Raw genomic sequence first — 18,486 nt, 5'->3', positions numbered from 1 at the left:
AATAAGATCACAACGCTCTTTTGAAAATAAACAATGCGGTTTGCGCTAAGATATACGTACGCCCATATCAATTGGCGTTTTTTATACCAGGCGATTGCCAACGTATGTATCAACGTTTGTGTTCAACAACTGGCCGCTCATGGAAGATTGGGTCTTTTATAACGAGTTCGTACACAACTTCAAAACTATTCGTTTCCTCTCAGTCGGGCTATGTCCGAGGTCTAGATACCTCGTCAATAGTTTGCCCTGGCTTGGCCTGGTCTGGCCTGAACTGAATCTCTACCGCCCTTTTTTTATTCCGCTGAGTCGTCCTATAAAAGCGACATGAGTCGCAAGATGAGTCCGCTCGAAGCGCACACCGCCGCCGGCTTACTGCCTAGCAGTCTCTTATTTTGTTGTGTTTATTTGCCATGCGCATTAACGGGGTGGCTGCGCTGACGATTGCTATCGCAAAATGATCGTCGTAGCGATTTGCCCTTACCAGGTTTTGGCCATATTTGTGTCGACTGGCAACGAAAAGTCCACAGTGAAAGAGTGCTGAGTGACAATGCTTTCCTCCTGGCTGTATGCGTTTCGGCTGACTCATAAGAAGCAATCGACTTAGGTAAGTGGCCTTAATTCCACATTCGATTCGACGGTCGTAGCCGTGTCTAGTAGACGAGTAGGAGTTTAGTTGTATGAGGTGGACGCTGGTGCAGAAGAAACAAGACAAACAGGAGCGCTAGAATTCCTAAAGCAACGCACAGAATTTAGACATTTGGGGCTTGCATATACAGATCGGCAGCTGAGGTAGAGATCCGAGCGGAGTGACGAGAGGCTCAGCCTACAGCGGGCAACAGCGAAAAAGATAACGGTAATGTTTTCATCATTTGTAGCAGCGCACCGAAAAGACCGGAGGTAGTGACGCAAAAGAGGGCCAAACGGTTTTCTAATGCTAGACACTTTAAAAGTGACGCCATAGTTCATTCTCATTCAATGGCGCATGAAATGACGGGTGGCAACGAAGGGGTGCTATGGTGTCCCAGGCTAGTTTTTGTGTCAGGTGACTGGTATTGCAGTAGGCACAGAGGACACACAAAAATGACAATAACGGTTATTTTGCGTTTGAATACGAAAATATATAATAGTGCTCTCAATATTTGATACGTTATATATCACACTGGCATATTTTGCGGCGCAGTTAAAATCCAGCAACACAAATGCTATGCACCTGCATGATGGTACTATTGATAAAAATACCATTAAGAAGTATCGATTTGCCCCCTGATTGATATTTGGTAAAATAATGTTGTATGATTAATATTTGCATAGATACTGTTTGTACGGGTTTTAATGTAGATTTTTCTATAAGATGAAAATCGAAGCACGAGACAAATGCTTGAAATGACAAAGGAACACTGTGGGTCTTGAAGGACACAGTAGAAAGCCTAAAGCTGCTTTAACATGTTGCCTACAAGTATACAGAAAACTTCTAAACTTATAGTCACATACGTAGTGAACTTTGCCGCATATATATGGAATGGTTAAGAGGAAATTCATTATCCGTTCCGAATGATTATAGTGCTTTTTAAGTGCAGCTTATATGTACAATTGTGTTAAACGTTGCGTTACGTGGATCTATAGTTCTTTGTGCCTTTGCTCAACGGGTCTGAAATATGTGGTGCAAGTAAAGCTACTGTAAAGAAAGAACGGCCAACTGTTCGTCTTAACATCTCCAGAACAATGTTTTTTAACAAACTACACTGAATATATGTAGATCAAAAGGTTGCCAAATCTTTAACTATTAGGATTTATAATTACCTAATTATCATATAGTCCTGGTTTAGAATATCGTAGGTTCCAAGTATTTGTATCAGATTTCTTTGAAGATGATGCACCTATAATCGTTGACAAACAATTATTGCATATCCCCTAATACCTTGAGTGTCATATTGAACTTTTGTCTCGTTCAAGTCTAGCAGAAGCTGAATTTCCTAATCTTTTAGTTTTTTTTTTTAAACTATTTTTACTGTACAGCAGAGATCAGGGTCCTGCTGTCAGTACTACTGAGCAACCGGTCTGCCCAGCTCATAAAAGCTTTACGGGCCGCCGGTTTCCACGGTATCCTTGTTCGGGATTTTTAGTTTCGAGGCTAATTCAACGAAACTTATTCTGGATGCTTCCATTTCAACATTTTGCCTCGTGTGAAGAAAAATTGTACACCTTATGGTACTTGAACGCCGCCATTGTGGGGCTCTTGCGTGTCATTATCATAACTGGTAAATTGTGCATCGCAGCACTATTCAGATCGGATGGCTGACACTGCTCTGTTTAGACAATTGTGTTTCATGTTCGAAGTACGGTATAGCTTTAATCTACAATTTACCTTAAACACAGGGGAACTACCGTTGCTCCTATAATCGAATGTTGGAAAGAAGAAAGTGCACATCTGACAAAATCGCATCACTTATTAGCAGTGATTGGTTTCATTTCGTATCGGTGACTATTGGACTATCGGAAGTATTTTATCTCGGCCTAGGACCGAATCAGTCAAGTTGTAATAATACAAATAGTCCTACGGCTTACGCAATTTGCCTTAAATGTCTCTTAAAGAATACATACTGCGGCTAGATTTTTGATCGGAAATTTCGATGGCCGCACTAGAGGCATTCGAGAGTTCATCGGTAAGGATGACTGCCGGCTTTGACCACCGAAAGCTGCCCTTTTCAACACTCATTTCCGGCGTCCTTATGTCTGAATCTATGGAAAGGACGTTGCGTTGAGTCTGAACAGATGTTACCCTTTCAACGTGCCGCTGAATAGCATTAGGTATTGTACTGGTACGCTGCATCGACATTACTAGCCCCATATGAAAAAAAATAGGTGGTTTTCTACACAAAAAAAAAGAAGATACGAATAAACGGCCCAAGTCTCGCCGTCTAACTTCGCAAAAAATAATTAGGCCTCCTATTCAATCACTGTTAAGGTCGGGCGCCTCTTCCGTTCTGCTAGCTCTGTTTGTTTTCAATCTGAGCTATATCCGAGGTTCAGTTCATCAACTGCTTGAGTTTTTCTGATATTTCCATTTGGAATTATGGTGTACGTATGCATCTTTATTATCGCAAAAAGATTAGTGTGCTATAGAGTTTTCTTCGAAATATTAGGAATTAATTAAATGCGAATGGTGCGAAGCTGTTATTGGTGCTAGGTTAAAGAGACTGTTGTTTTACATGGCTTAATTTTCTATCTGCAAGAATTTACCATTGCAATCATTTTGCCTTTCGACTACCCGCTTCAGCCTGGGCCGTTATTTATTCTAAACGATAACGAAGGCCGGGGTTGAGTGATTTACACGTGTACGAAATTCAAACCTGTTTTGGCGCCAAAATGACCTTAAAAAAATTGTAGATATGACCTAGGCTTGAGTTACCAATTTATTCTCCCTCCTTCAGTGTCATAGGCGTACCTGTAGACGTAGACACAGGTGAATAGTTGGTTTCTGTTGGCCTACCGATCACCTGCGTGTATCTGGCGGCGACCAGCTATCTTTGAATGTGGGATGCTTTTGAGAATTTACAACCCATTTTGTCAACACTTGCAAATTGGTATTTAAGAATTAACAGCGTACTACAAACGTAATGCTATATTTTTTCAGAGATGAGCTTCAAGTCTTTCTCGTAATTAGTGGGCCGTCAGCATAGTATACATTGTCATCAACCGAAAGAGGAAGTAGGAAGCCGGTCATTACCGATTGATAGCTTAGACTACTACAGAATATTTGAGGTTTGTATGGGAAAGTGGATGTCATAAACATAATTAGTGATTCATGTAGTTTGGCTTACAATGAACAGTGTTAATTCAGCCCCTATAGTAATACGAACAAAGCTATAAAAAATATAAACAATTATTATCAGTATAATAGAAGGCCACACATATAGACAAGCTGTTCTACAACAATCAATAACGACCCATTTCCCCTTGACAACAAAGTACTTAATTCGTGTATCCCAGATCTGTTGTAGCATTCGACTTTAGAGACGGTGGCGGATCTATTTCTTGGTGAGGAATAGGAACGTAATGCCTCTTAGGCCTCGTAGTTTGTTGTTGTTTTTGCTTGTAGCAATCGAGTAGTTGTTGCATATCTACCTCGAGACGTACTCTACAGCAAAAATCCACAACCTACCACACAATTGCAATCTACCACTTGCCCAATAAGCCCTTAAGGGCATCGCAGACAGAGCCATAAATAATTCATATGTTTCGGGTTGGGAGATGCATTTTTATTGACACAGAGGCTGTTGCTGCTGCTCCTTTTCTACGAGTAGGACAAGCAGTATCGATAGAAAGCAAGGTTACTGAGACTCGAAGTTCGCACCGTTTCAGGTTCTACAGGCTAGCAGCTTTCGGATTATGGATAGTTTAGCGGTGTCTCGCGCTTACCGTAAGAATGACCGTCCACTGCATGATAGTCCCGCAGAAATCCTGTTTCAATGTTGGCCCGGGTCGTACGATGTTTGTGTGACAGCCTATACGTCCCGAATTTTATGCTACGGATCCATGTCCGGTGCTGTCTGCCATTTTGGCTTTAGTTAAAGTAGCTTGGCTATGCTGCGGTAGAGCGAAATCAATATGAAGTTTTTTTAGGTTGCAGTGATTTTCCGACGATTTACAATATAGCTCGAGAAAGAAAAGACTGTACACACCTGAATTATTTGTCGCTCTGCCCTAGTTAGGTTGTACACAGAGCCCGACATGTACAGCCGCTTAACAAGTTGACGTTTAATCAGGGCCTTCCAGACAGCTGTTTCAAATTTTGTTCCAGTCTGAATTTGTTAAAGAGGACATATTCTATTTATTTGTCCGTTGTTGTAAGTCTTTGATTAGACGTCAAAAAAGCAACTTCATTTTTTTCGCACATGCTTTCAAGGAGTTTGATGAGACATTACCTAATTACCAAGTAATCAGTGACCAAGTGCCTGGATCAGGGGATAGAGGTCAAGCGTACCGTAGGCCAAAAAGCGGCCTACATACGGCGCCAGCATTTACTTGATCTAATATATAGAGACAGTCATAGACGTTATGCAGGAAGGCACTGTTACAAACGAAACTGTTTCTATGTATGTTGCCTAATAATGCTGAGTAAATGGTTTAGCGCAAATAGTTTGCCGGGATGACCATAAAGCGCAGTTTTTAATCTCATATTAAGAGGTTTGTTAAAACGTAATGTATAACATTAAAACGTGTAGCAACACCATAGAGGAAGTACTGGAAATCTTTTTTGAACCCGTCATTTGCAGCGGACATCTTCAGTTTGGAAGCATTGGTAGTTGGTTTCGCGATTTCAACATTTGGACAAGCTGTCGAAATTAGTTAGGAAATCAACGGAGCTTTCTTAACAACTAATTAATTAAGTAAAATGAGCTTGGTTTCTCTAGATAATTTAGAAGTATGGGTATCACAAGATAAATTAAGCATAAAACCTAGCGCTAAACTTTCGTATATCTAAGGCCGTTTAGGTTTCTCGTAGTACGCCGCTTACTGCTGTCGAGTCGTGGCTTTCCAGCCGATACGCACCGTTGTAGATGTATGAGGTGATCAAGCCGGTGGATAGCGTCGCGGCCCCCGCTATACATGTCGGGGAACTAGCAGGGCCTCCTCTACCATATTGTGTTGAACCACCTGGGCTAACTCGACATATAAAATCATACTTGCCGTGGTGAAAAAAATAGCGACAGGTTCCATTTTTCAGTTGCTGCTTAAGAAGACTCTAAACTAGAAGTCAGAAACTCAGCTTTCTTAGCAGACACCACTTAGCACTCACAAACGCACTGGCCGTCTCGCTAGCTTATCTATAGTAATAGAAAACCTTCTCTGGCAATCCGAATTTCTCCGATGGAAGGCGTTAATGCAGTGTGACCTGTACGAAGCTTTCTCACGTCTCTTTTGCACTTATCTGGAAATCAAATCAAGCCTTGAAAGTCTTTACGCGCTTCTGTTCATTCAGAACTGCTCGTACACCTAAGCTTATCGGCTGGGCTTTCTCTGGTCGAACAGCACTGGAGGCGACTCCCAATAAGCTACCCCCACCTGTTCTGCGCCTGCATTGTCATAAACATAGATTTATTTATATACTCGACCACAAGATTTGGTCTATCACAATATATATTCTAGAGACAGTATAAAAACATTGCAAGAGTACAATTCGACAACAATATATGCAAGACGTGTATCGGGTGTGGTATGGGAAAGAAAAGGCAAGCGAGCATGCAACGTGGCATCCTAAAAGAAATTAACGCTTGTATTTACTTAGAGCAGATGAGTTCTTTATACTTATATATGGCTATATACGTATATATGGCTACACGAAGTCATAATACGCAGGAAGCCTTTGGCTCATCAAAGATGATCACTGAATTGTTGTCAAGGGGATGAGGAAACGTTCTAATCTTTTAGCTGTTGTTGTGTGATAGCTCTGCATCAGTCAAAACAGTGAGAGAAAATTACCCATTCGTAAAATACGTCTCAGAAAAGTCTTCTCTTTCTTCAGAAAAGAGGATTTTCTGAAGTAGTAAATTAAAGAACCTAATAGCCATGAATCAAGGTTCAGAAAGTGCCATGTTGGCATATATCAATGTCAAGAAGTAGCAATGCATGACCTTTTCGCAATGCTCCGCTAAAGCTCAAATTTAGCAATTTACAAACGCTTCCACCCCTTTAGGTATCGTCTTTTTTTTTTAGACAAGCCAATGTAATAAAGATAGCAATAGTGACGAAGGTTTATGGCTACGACAGTCTCATTGATTAATAAATATATATATTTATATATATAGATTGTACGGTTAGGGTACTAATAACAAAGTGCCATCACCTGGCAAAGTCTTCTATCTGTGATAATAGCCCTCTTCAATCTGTATTACGGTATATTATCGTACACACAAGCGCCAGTTTTCGTGTGTCGTCAGATAGCAACAATCAAGTTGGTTAAATGAGTTGCTTGCAACAGCATCCTGCCACCCTGCTCTCGCATTCGCCTGTTGCTGCTGGTGGAGGAATTTGCGTCGGTGACGACAGTGGTAAGCACGGCAGATTCTTGTTTGCCTATTACCATCGCAGAATTCTGCTCGAAATAGAGATTAGCAGCAATGTATATATTATACGTAAGGAGATAACGGTTCGGCCGGCCCCGTTCAGTAGCAATGCGTCGAGAGTTATTATTAGCGCGATCGAGATGCCCAAGAATCGACTGCAATTTAAGTTACAGTGAACTTGGCCACCTCTAGTCCTGATAGGTTAAACCAATATATGTCTATAACAGGTGTACTCGAGCTAGCATAGAGAACAAAGGGCCAATGTAATAACCTATTGTAATAACAAATTGTGATTCATATTCAGCCTGTTAAACAGACTGCAAGATTGGGTTCTATGTGGACGACTTGCGAACTTAAGAACGCTTTCTGTACATAGTGGCCCATAAGCCATTATGAGAACAAAATCCTTTGGCCAGTCTATAACTGACCGTTTCATAGTGATCAAATGATTAATGGGTGATTCTGCACTATTGAATATCGACGAAATGAACGCGGTTATTGGGGCCGTAAATCGTAGTAACAAGTGTACCTAAAATCGCACAGAATCTAGGTAAGAAAAAAACAACGCGATGCTAACAAAAGCAAAAAATTTTTTTCCGTCAAGTATATTGACTGTATAAGCCATTTTGGATTGGAGAAATTTTCTGCTAGTGCAAGATTTTTCCATCTGTACAAAATCATATATAAAATTTAGTTTACGTAACGAAAGTGACTCGGCCAATAAAAGTTTACCTGATTTTAGCAGCTTTTTTATACCGTGAGACAGGCTATTTTTTTTTTATCCTACTAGTTGTTCACTCGTACCACGTTTTAGTTAGGTTGTCTAGGACAGAGATAATGTAAAATTTTATTTATCACATGACCTGAAGAACGAGCCTAGGTCTAATCCAATAAAAATGGCGTTATTTCGTAACGCTTCATATCGTGGATTCCTCAAGAGCTTCTGAAGAAAGGTTCTCACGTCGAATGCTCTTCAGTTGGGGTATCTATTGGTATTTCGTAACAGATCAGCAATGAATAACCAGTATCCATACGAACGGTATTCTTTTGTATCAAAGCTTTATCCTATTTGATTAAAGCTAAAAGAAATATGAAAATATACTATTTATCGCAAAGTTTCGTTAGCATATTCTAATCTGGGGCGGGTTACCATTATAACATCGTCAAAAAGTTATTTAATTATAAGTGGAAGATGTTCATAAGCGTTCGATATACGAGGTGTCGCTTCGTGATTTCTTGCGCCCATCTCCAAACAAACGTATCGTCAAGTAGAGCTCAAGACACGAAATCTTTTTTCTGTCGTCCCCGTTTGCCTCTTCTCTATGGTGTATTTGTAATTACAATTAAAATAGTACCATACGTAAGTATAAATTGGCTATGTAATAAACAGGCGTATGATTGTCTGTATTTCACAGTATCTCGACGTTACCCCACAGGGAGCGCCGCTTACATGGATCTCATGGCTATTAAATTTTAACCAGATAATTTATCGAATCTAGACTGGTAAGTACTTCAATAAGGATTCGATTAGCGTATCATAAAAAGCCATATTCACTAACCAACAAGGTTAGACTCTACCATTGCGATTTTTCACGCCAACATATACGCCCCAAGATGGAAACATAATATAACTCTTATCGTATTTTGTAATAACATTACTCCTCACTAAAGATAGTAGTACAAGAAACTACCAAAGCTCAAAGGGTACAATCTGTAGCTATATCTCAGGTTGAATCTTTGCCTATTAACGAGTCAGTCGAAGAATGAGACTGGAAGAAAAAATGTTTAGTTCTCATGTTCCAGAAATCTGCATCAAGAGGCCGTTAGGGCTAGCTGAGCAAACGTGATCCTAAATCTGGGTTAGTCTCCCTGAAGGATTAGCGTTACTAGTCACTGATGAAAATAAATGAAGTAGTTTCATCAATACTTCTTTATACATTTTAGTGCTGAATCGAAAGACAGATAATTTATATTGTTAGCAAAGATCATATACACCAATCTATCGAGACGTATCAGAATAGGGAACAATATCCTGTTGTACACAAACAACAGCCGGCTGGACTGCGTACAACTGTTTCCTTCCCAATTTTTAGGAAAAAATTAATTCGCAACGAAGACATGTGTGCTCACTCTGACTTAAACCTATTTATATTAGCCAGTATCGTTTCGCAAAGCTACGTATATTCGTGTTTGTCCAAATTCAATCTGTTCAATGCAGATTGTCTTCCAACTGGAGAATAGGGACAGTGAGTCGTAGAAATCATTTAGCTGATCGGACATAATTCTGGTTTGAAGGCGCTAATTCGATAGCCCTAATCATGGAGAGCTCGGAAATGCATATGGAAGCTAGAGGTAGCAGGACCATTGAAAATAGACGGTCAAAAGTTAAGAATTTTACTTTGCAATGCAAACCGTGCATGCGAATATTATAGGGAGGTAGAGGTGCTGTTTCTTGTCGTTGCGGAGCACTACTCGTTGGTGCAAACAGAGGCATTATCTCCATAGTCTTCGTCCCCCTCATTGTCCATACGAGTGAAAGGCCAAAGTCTTTTTTTTTGCGTGACGAAGGCCGCAAGAGAAGAATAAAGAATTGAATAATATACGGTGCAGAACAATCAAGAAATTATAGAATTTGCCATTTATCCTTCGAGCAATCACTGTTTGCAATCATTAAAAATTAGATGAAAAGTTACAGCTGCAACGGAATTAAGGACAGCCAGAACAACAACGACGACAACCTCTGTGTCCTTTTATTCGAAAATATAACGCTAGTTAAAATTATATTTAAATCATCATTTCCGATGATGCATCTGTGGAATGGACGTAAAAAATATGGTTCGTTTCGCTCCGGTTTTTTCAAGCAAACTATTAAAAAAATCTCCACGCACCTGTATCTCTTCAAATTCAGCGAAAAGTGTTATACGAGAACGCGGCTATTGCCCGGAACGAGTGTCTAGGTTACTTCTAATTTGCCCTGCAACTCTCAACGTATACACGTTGACTCTGCACGAATCCTGACCTAAATTACGAGGGCTCAGGGACAGTTGGATTAGGGCGATTATTGTCCTTGTATGCACATGTCTTCGGTGGACGCACAAACCTTGGCCAAGTACCTGCTCCTAATACCACCACTCCAAAACAAAAATCGGACAACTCATTGGTTTGCAATGGAATTTCTCATAGTCTAACACTGGAACAAATTAATGAAGTGACAATGCATCGCTCAACGTCGGATTGAGAAGCTAAAGCTATTGAGGTTTCTATGCTAGTCTTTTTTTAGCCGACGCAGCCCGTTACAAATAGTCCTCCCGATATACTTCAATAAACCCTCCGCCGGAAGTAAGGACGATAGTAAAAATCGCAAATACGTTCTCAAGGGTAAACTTTTCAGTAAATACCCATCTGGTTGGTCTGTCCATTAAGCAGATATGAAGATTAATCGGCGTCTGCCAACGCGGATATATTTGAATGTTAATCATAATATTTATCGTCATCCTTTGCAACAAGTAACCACTGCAAGTGATCCTTTTACCCATAATGAAATAACCGGAATTACTAACTGTGTACCACATATGTAGTGATTAAGAAATCGCAAGGAATCGACAAGTCAGCTTTCTTACATTATAGTAATGGAGAAATCGTGGCCAAGTTTCTCCTCAGAACGTGTGGTTCGCCCTTAACCGCTATGAGCCGTAATCTCTATTCACGAAAAGCGTGAAAGCAATGACTGACACCGCAACTATAAACGAGGATAAGACAGGTGTTTGTATTGATTTTTGCCGTTGCAGCTGTTGTTTCTATTACCACGAAGTCGAAGCCGACAGCGCCCGGGGCCGTCTGGTAGAAAGAGGGTAGAGGAACAGCCGAACGGAGGCATAGCATTAACGAAACAAATAGCTCAAAAGAAATAGGATGGAATTTATGGGGAAGTGTGTGCCGTGTCCCTAAGCGGTCATGATTCGCCGTATCTCTTCCAAGCCAGTCAGAATACTAGTTCCCTCATCCACCTGTGGATCGTCAGAGAACGTCGGTCTTTGGCTCTCGACTATTCTATTCAGTATCAAGGCGTACAGCGGCCCTCTCGCTACCGGCGATAGTAGCGGTAACAGGAGAAGTCGTGACTGTCAGCTACGAGCCTCCACTGGCCTCTCTCCACACATCGTTTCGTGGAAGCCTAGTACCTCTCCGCCTTTCCGACAACCTGGAGGACAGCACAGCGCCAAAGGGCGAGATGCCACCGTTGAATTACTGTCTGCGTCGTTTCAGCCATGGATACTGCTGTTGTTGCCATTCTGATACGACGCGGACCCTTCTCGACCATCGCCGCCAGCAGCAGATTTCGCGTTCAGAACTCCTCCTCAAGCTACTGCTCCATCCAACTTGTGAAATTTCAACAGGAATACACACACACGAATGAAATGAGAGCGCGCTAGCTAAACTTCCTTGCTTCATCGTCTGTCCCCAGCGAGCGGTGCGCTTGGCCGGGACTTTAATGGCGAGAACCGCCGTGGAAAGGGCTGATGGAACTGAATCTGTTCGAGAACTGGCTTGCGTCATCTCTGACGAGCTATTTCTTGGAGCGGACTACTCTAGTTGAACGAAGAAGGAACGTTCAAGCACCGCTTGCAGGTTATGGAGATCTTTTGCAGCTAGTCTATCGTTTTACGTTGCTCGATGCGAGTTCAGATGTCAGTATGTGGGCGGTGGGAAAATAATGTGATCAATGAAAAGCAAGAAAACAATAAAAAATACCTTATTCGAAATAAGCACTAACTGTCGTGTTTCTTTTCACATATCGTGCAGATACCATGTGCAGAATATCTTCGATTTTCTTGCTGATGCGGGACGGCAAGAGTAAAGGCTACGTGCAGGTATGCCATGTTTTTCGTGTTTCTGTACCTCGGATGACGAAAAGGAATGAGAGCAGCTATCCTGAGTTAATTCGCGCGCGTGGCGATAGTAGAGGCCCGTTCGGGTATCAACGAAACGAATAGTTCCGATTCATGGAAACACTCGACGCAAAGCGTCACTGTAAATTATTTCTGTAATTTGAAAAATTTATTTACTAATGCGTAACTTACTTAACTAAGCGACTTTCTCAAAGCACCCGTTGTTGGGTCGCATTAGTTTAATTGTTATTACGCATGTGTATTTTAACAAAGCGGGCGCTTTACAATAACTTTTATGTATGTATACAATTAAAGTACGCCCATGCCGCTTCAATATAATAATATTAAATAATAGTTAAAGCGTCATTATTTCGATGGGCATTCGTACACTTCCGCAAAACGTTGTACGTCTTCAGCATCTACGATTAATTATCTATCAAACAAAGCAGACATAAGATCGATACTAATCCACGCATATCAAGTAACGACCGCAATCATTTTCAAAATACTATTCGATACGTGCTACGCTTGCGTTAATAGTAGTGGAATATAATAACATCGTGGTCACGCTCCCTACCTGGTATTATTTTTCTATGATTTGACTACCGACTACGTGCCTTCGTACGTGTCATTCGAAACGCTCCGATAACAGACCATTGTCACCGACATACGACATCACGTCCTGTAGAACGGTTGACGAAGCGGAAGACAGGGTAGCGGAAGTAGACAGCAGAAAACGGAAACCTGAGCTTATTCAAGTGGAACTAGTGAAATTGGGCGCCCAAAGACGGTCGAATGAAGCCAACGCCGTAAGCCTGCTTCTTAACGAGGAACGTCGGAGTAAATCGTGCCGTACCAGTCGTTTCAGGAAATACCTAGTGCTTCTGCTGATTGAGCCGAACTTGCATCGATGCTACACTCGCTATAGCAACAGTGGCAGTTAAGCAGAATTTATCACTGCTGATGCTATTAATGGAAAGTAATGACAAGGAACACTGTAGAAATCTGTGAAGTAGATTTTCAGGGTGAAAGCTGAGGGGGGATAGAAGACCTTGACATTTGAGCGCTCTGCGGTATGATATAAAGCTATAATATATAGAAAAATAATAAAGCATCCGAAGAGAGAGAGACTTTGAATAACCAGCAGAAAAATCTACCAGACTGGGTAGCTCATGAGGGAAGGTAAAGAACATAAGGGGACGGACGGATGGAGCGGTAGCATTGGAGTCGACGGCTTCTTTGGCTGATAGTTAGGACCATTGGCAAGCATAGCGTAGTCATAGGTACGTTGCGCTCGACTACGACTGGCTGCCTTTCTGCATTTGCCGACGACCCACATTTGAATAGGAAACGCACCCCAGGCCCTTATTAGTGCTGACGGTCACAAAGCTGCTATTCGGAATTGGCATTTCATACTCAAAGCTGTTGCGCCCTGTGGACAATACAGTTATCGTTGTTGTTCTGACGGCTAAATAGTCCGACATTACCCCTGCTCCTATGATTATAAAGTCAGGATAGAGCAGTTGGTGGATTTCGCGGCACTGCGGCTGCAACTTCAAAGATACAAAAGACGATAAACGACCGATGCTGTTTGGCCAAGAGCTGCAAAAACAACACCTGTCAATTATGGAATAAGCAATCCAGGACTTCGAGGGAACAACAGGCACGTGGACTAAGGCCTAAAAGACCATAATGCTGCGCAGGAAGCCGTTCCGAAAGCCGGCATGCGGGAAATAAGGAGAAAGGCAACGCGCTGCAAGAGAATGCTAATACATAAATATAATACGCGGCCTGGTGCTACATTGTATAGTGGCTGGATGATCGTGCGAGCAATTGCACGGGTGCCTGTGTTTGACGTCCCGCAGCTATCCTCGCTTCTAGGTGTGTTAGAAAGGCTTAGAGAAACGATCAAGTTGGCTAATCGAACAGGTTACCGAAAATTGCCGGCTCTCGCTTACGCTATAAGACGTGCTTGTAAACTGCCATTATCCTATTAGCTCATCCGAAGCCATTTTAAGGATCACAAAAATTCAACAACCGCTAGTTCGCACCGCTAGCAGACGACTATATCGTTTAGCGTTAAAAATCAGCACCCAGTGATTGAGTTTACTTTTCAGTGGCGAGGGCGGTGGCACCTATGCGTCTAAAATTGATAGAAACACTAAGTAAGGAAGCACTCATCGAAATGGCAGTTTGCTACGACTACTACTGAAAGCTCAAAAATCACAAAAGGGGGTGACTATATCTCAGATCTTCAAAGGGCAGAGCGGATTACTGCGTCACAGGGAATAATATAAAACAGAGCTCGGCCATTGTCGACTAGGTAAGGGATTCGTCAAAATTCAAATTATGAAACTGTAACGAAGACACTGAAAAAGAAGAGGAAACAAATAGGTTCCTTATGGGCTGAGTTTGAGAAGATGGAAGTACGTATCGTGTACTCTAAGGATAATTCGCGCACAATATAAACGAGACATTCTGTGCCATCTAGCATAAAAGGTTAACCAGAATGCCGTCGAACAAGACAAAGCACGACCCAGATGGTAGCGCCGAATAAACTCAAAATGATCCTTATATGCTCAATGGATAAACCCGGAGGAGCCTCACGGATGTTCGTCGCGCCATAGACAGCCTGCTTGGTCACAGCGTTCAAACCCATGTGATGATCGCTTCCGCGTTTAAAAGCGAGCGATAGGCGGCGATACATATCCACCAACGATCTTCTCAAATATAGCGAGATTAGATATGATAATGTAAATCATAAGCGCGAGCAAGTTGCTGGCTTAACTGAGCGAATATTAAAGTGAAATGTATCTAATATTTACGAAAATATCTTCGCCCTACCGTGGGTGTCATTTAGGTTACTCATGCCTTTCGACCTGGTAGTAGTTCCAGATGATTTTCCTGTATGGTTTCTGTTCAATGAGCAATAAAGGTTTAATGTAAAGCGGAAAGGTAGTTTGGCATCTTCCCAAGCGACGAAGCTGGCAGTCGAAGGGCTGTTACTGAAATAGAGAGCGTTATATAAAAATTAATAGTAGAAAATTATTTGCTAGTTTTCTTCGTCGGGAATTCCACTCGAAGGTGTATAGTTCAGTGCATAGCCCTTTGCATAACGCACATATAGTTTAAGTCTATAATGAAAGTTCTACTATGCTTAGCCTAGACAAGTTGTTCAAAAGATTGCCAGAGTTTATAAAAAGTTCTTGTTGAGGCGGATATTATTGAGCATTAGAAAAAGTATACTCCTTCTCACAGTGCATGGATCATACACTTCATGGAAACACCAAAAAACCTTTTTCGTATCGACTGATGGACCAATGTGTTTCTATTCTTTCGGTTTATATTTTTGCCACTCAGGCACTTTCACAGGCGACTTATAATGTTGCACCTGCCTACCGTTGTCGTGTTGATCGTGATTAACAACCACGGAAATGGTACCTTGTAGTAAATGCTTAAGTGAAACACTGCGAAGCCGATCGTCCGTAACATATACTGCTGTGACAATCATAACATAACATACATGCACGCCTGAAACAAATATAACAAAGTAATCAACGTTTGTCACTGGAAGTCTGCTAAGCAGCTTTAAATGTCGCGCGCAAACCTACCCCAATAATCAGACTATTGAATGATTGCGCTACCTATCCATACACACTGACTCGATGAGATACGGTCTATAATGTTATCTATCTAGGGTAACGATGAATATTTTATATGTATATAATAGATTATCTGTATGCAGTAAGGGCATTTATTAGATACCATAATTGAGCATCATTGGATGGTAGGCTTGTCCTTTGATAAAACAGCATAAATTCTATCGGCCCCTATACTAGTTGATGCACGTCGTTCGTCACATTGCCTCAAATATCGGTGAGAGACTGGAAAAATTTATTCACACACTGTAAAGTACGCTATGTATCTCGAAAGCTTACTTGCTCATAGAAGCATACTGTGGACGTAAATGTAACTAATAAATGGCCGAAGAAGCTGGGCTGTCTGAACTCACTCTGTTCACAATAATACATTTCCCCGCCAGTTGTATGTATATCTGCGGTTATCATGCGCAAGCGGCTTTATCTTGCGACGTTCTTGAGTGTACATCTGTGTCTATGTCCCTGTCTGTGAGCTTGTCTTCTCGCACATGTATAGCCGTTCGTAGAACGATCTACCTGTCTGTGATCTTTACTCTCGAGTGTAGCCTAGAAATGGGCCCCTAGGAATGTTATCGCCCAGCCAACAGCTGGGCCGGTCGTCTGGCACTGTGTACGATTCAATGAACAATGTGAATGGAAGCTTTAGTGGTATATCTGCTGTTATGACTGGCATCGAAGCCATTACTTTTTGGATTAGTTAAGCAGATGACGATTGCGGCCATGACTGTGCTCACAAGAAGGCGACGAATCGAGAAACCTTTCATCTGCTTCGCCACTGTTGTATCTTCAGTGTGCTTGAGGCAGAAGAATGAAGGGAAATCAAAGATAAGATGGCCATTCATATAAGAGGTCTGTTTCCGACCCGGACTAGGCCACATATTGTACACGATACCGATGTCTGATTTTATTCTCAAGTCGCAGGTCAACCTCCTTGACCAATAGCGGCAACCAGCGAAGTGACTCCCATGCCGAAACAGCGACAACAGAAACGCGACGATGTTTCTTCATTCATGAATTGTAGCAGAAGCGGTTAGAGCAGTTGTTGAGGCTTTGTGCGCTGGTCAACCCTGGCATGATTTTGGCTACTACGCTGATCCATGCTCTAGTTCTTCCTATATACTTTATTGAGCAGCAACTCTAAGCAAATGACAATGAGGCTTTGCTAGGAATAACCTCCAAATTACCTGCTGTCTATTCGGCTAGAGGACTGGCCGTACTTCACTCACTGCGATAGCCTACTTCCGCCGAGGTATATTCTAAATAGCGCTCAAAAAAAGGCAAGAATCCTGCGACTTAACTGGTCGAAGTGTTCGCTTCAGAAAAAGGAGCTTCAGGTTTTAAAAGACAAATACTTAGTGTTGACAAAACTCGACAAAATCACCGACCATAGTCTACAGCTTTTTCTTTAATTTGATGTCTTTTAGCAACTTGCGCATAATTGGCCGGCAGTCTCATTGACCCTCTCTGGCTAGCGATTGCGAAAAAAAGCCGAATCCCAGTATATAACAATATTATGCTGTTGCTCCTTCGAAAAGTGGCTTGAGAAAACGCTCCGAACTATTAATAGATCTCAGTAATGAAAGTCTAGCTGAGTTGGATAATAAGCACAACGTTTTACTCGTAGGGCCTAATGATTTGCTTACTAGGAGAGATGAAAGAACAAAAACCTAACACATCCAACCTGGGTTAACTAGAAGAATAAGTTTTAGTTTTGACTGAGGCAATAGCCATGGGTCTTGTTCTTTCGATGGATCATAAACGTTGTTTTTAAGCCCTTATATACGTGTGGGCCTTGATAGTCAGAAAAATACATACTTGGCGTTTACCTCTAACAGCTTCCTATAAATTAAACTGACACAGAATTTAAATTAGCATCCGCCGTGTACGCCAGCTAGTCAACTTCTCGGAGCCCTTGTAAGAGAATTTCTGAACAAGTTAAAAAACACCATCACCAGCCTGAGTGGTCGCTGCAGGAATGCTCTGGAGAAAAAAAACTTTTCACTAGGTGTCTTTCTCATGGACAAAAAGCCGCTACCAGCTACACTGCGATCTTGATTGAGGTAGAGGTAAAAAAAGAGTTGACTTAGGGAGTCGACGATAACGGGGTTACGACTTTGATATGAAAGACCCTCGCCATTAAATATGTGCAAAGATGTTTACCGATGGGCGTTTGCTATAGACGACCTGATTAGATGTCACCAAATACGCAGCAGGATTTTCTTACGGGGCCGCTAACTTCTCATTTCAGCTCTACAGCCTTTTGTTATGAAAACTCCTGACTAGCACTGACGACCTGGCTGCTTGTGGAGCGCTTCTCAGGTCACAGTTCCGCTCTCTCTCGTTCTCGATCTTTCTTCAACTCTGCCTATTTCGTTGCGGCAATTATATACCTGGATGGCAAGTAAGTGCCGTCTCTGTCCGATGAAGAACTAAAACCCGCTCTGTTGCTGGCCCAAATCTAAGTCGAGTACCCCTGTCGCTTCTTGTCGTTTGTGCACATCTTCCAAACGTTATGGGGCATAGACTACGTCGGCCACCAGTTTGTTGGTTTGCCGACTCGTTAACGTTTCGAATTAACTGCAGACCCACCGCTTACTTGCAAGATTTGCTAGAGACGGGTGAACGATCCGACGCAGGGCTGCAACGCCGTTAGGCCGAGAGCCATGACAGGGTTCGGGGAAGGGGCAAACTCATCTGACTGGAAACAGGCTTTGGGAATGACTGGGGTATCTTGGAGCCTTTACAAGTAGTGCCTGCGTTCGTCTGCCTATACGCCTGGACTTGCAGCGACGCCATTCTCGAAGGCCTGCAGAACGGCAACTGCGGGTATATTTAGATAGGCGAGAGCTACCCCTGAGTTCAGATCGAGCT

The 18,486-nt window shown here is 42.1% G+C and overlaps 1 protein-coding gene and 1 long non-coding RNA gene across 9 annotated transcripts in view; both read left to right on the top strand.

Annotated features, from left to right (window-relative positions):
- LOC111247518 (rho GTPase-activating protein 4-like) overlaps positions 1-18,486 on the top strand; it is a 136,400-nt gene that overhangs the window by 56,872 nt on the left and 61,042 nt on the right. The gene's annotated exons all lie outside the window — the stretch shown is intronic.
- On the top strand, positions 366-13,463 carry LOC147758621 (uncharacterized). Its single transcript, XR_015321516.1, has 3 exons — positions 366-604; positions 8,483-8,570; positions 10,856-13,463. It is a non-coding gene; the product is annotated as an uncharacterized LOC147758621 (long non-coding RNA).

Source organism: Varroa destructor, unplaced genomic scaffold, assembly GCF_002443255.2.
Source record: "Varroa destructor unplaced genomic scaffold, Vdes_3.0 BEIS01000001.1, whole genome shotgun sequence".
In the NCBI taxonomy this organism is placed as follows: Eukaryota; Metazoa; Arthropoda; class Arachnida; order Mesostigmata; family Varroidae; genus Varroa; species Varroa destructor.
The sequence above is the reverse complement of the archived record's forward strand: the minus strand, read 5'-3'. Positions and strand labels throughout refer to the sequence as shown.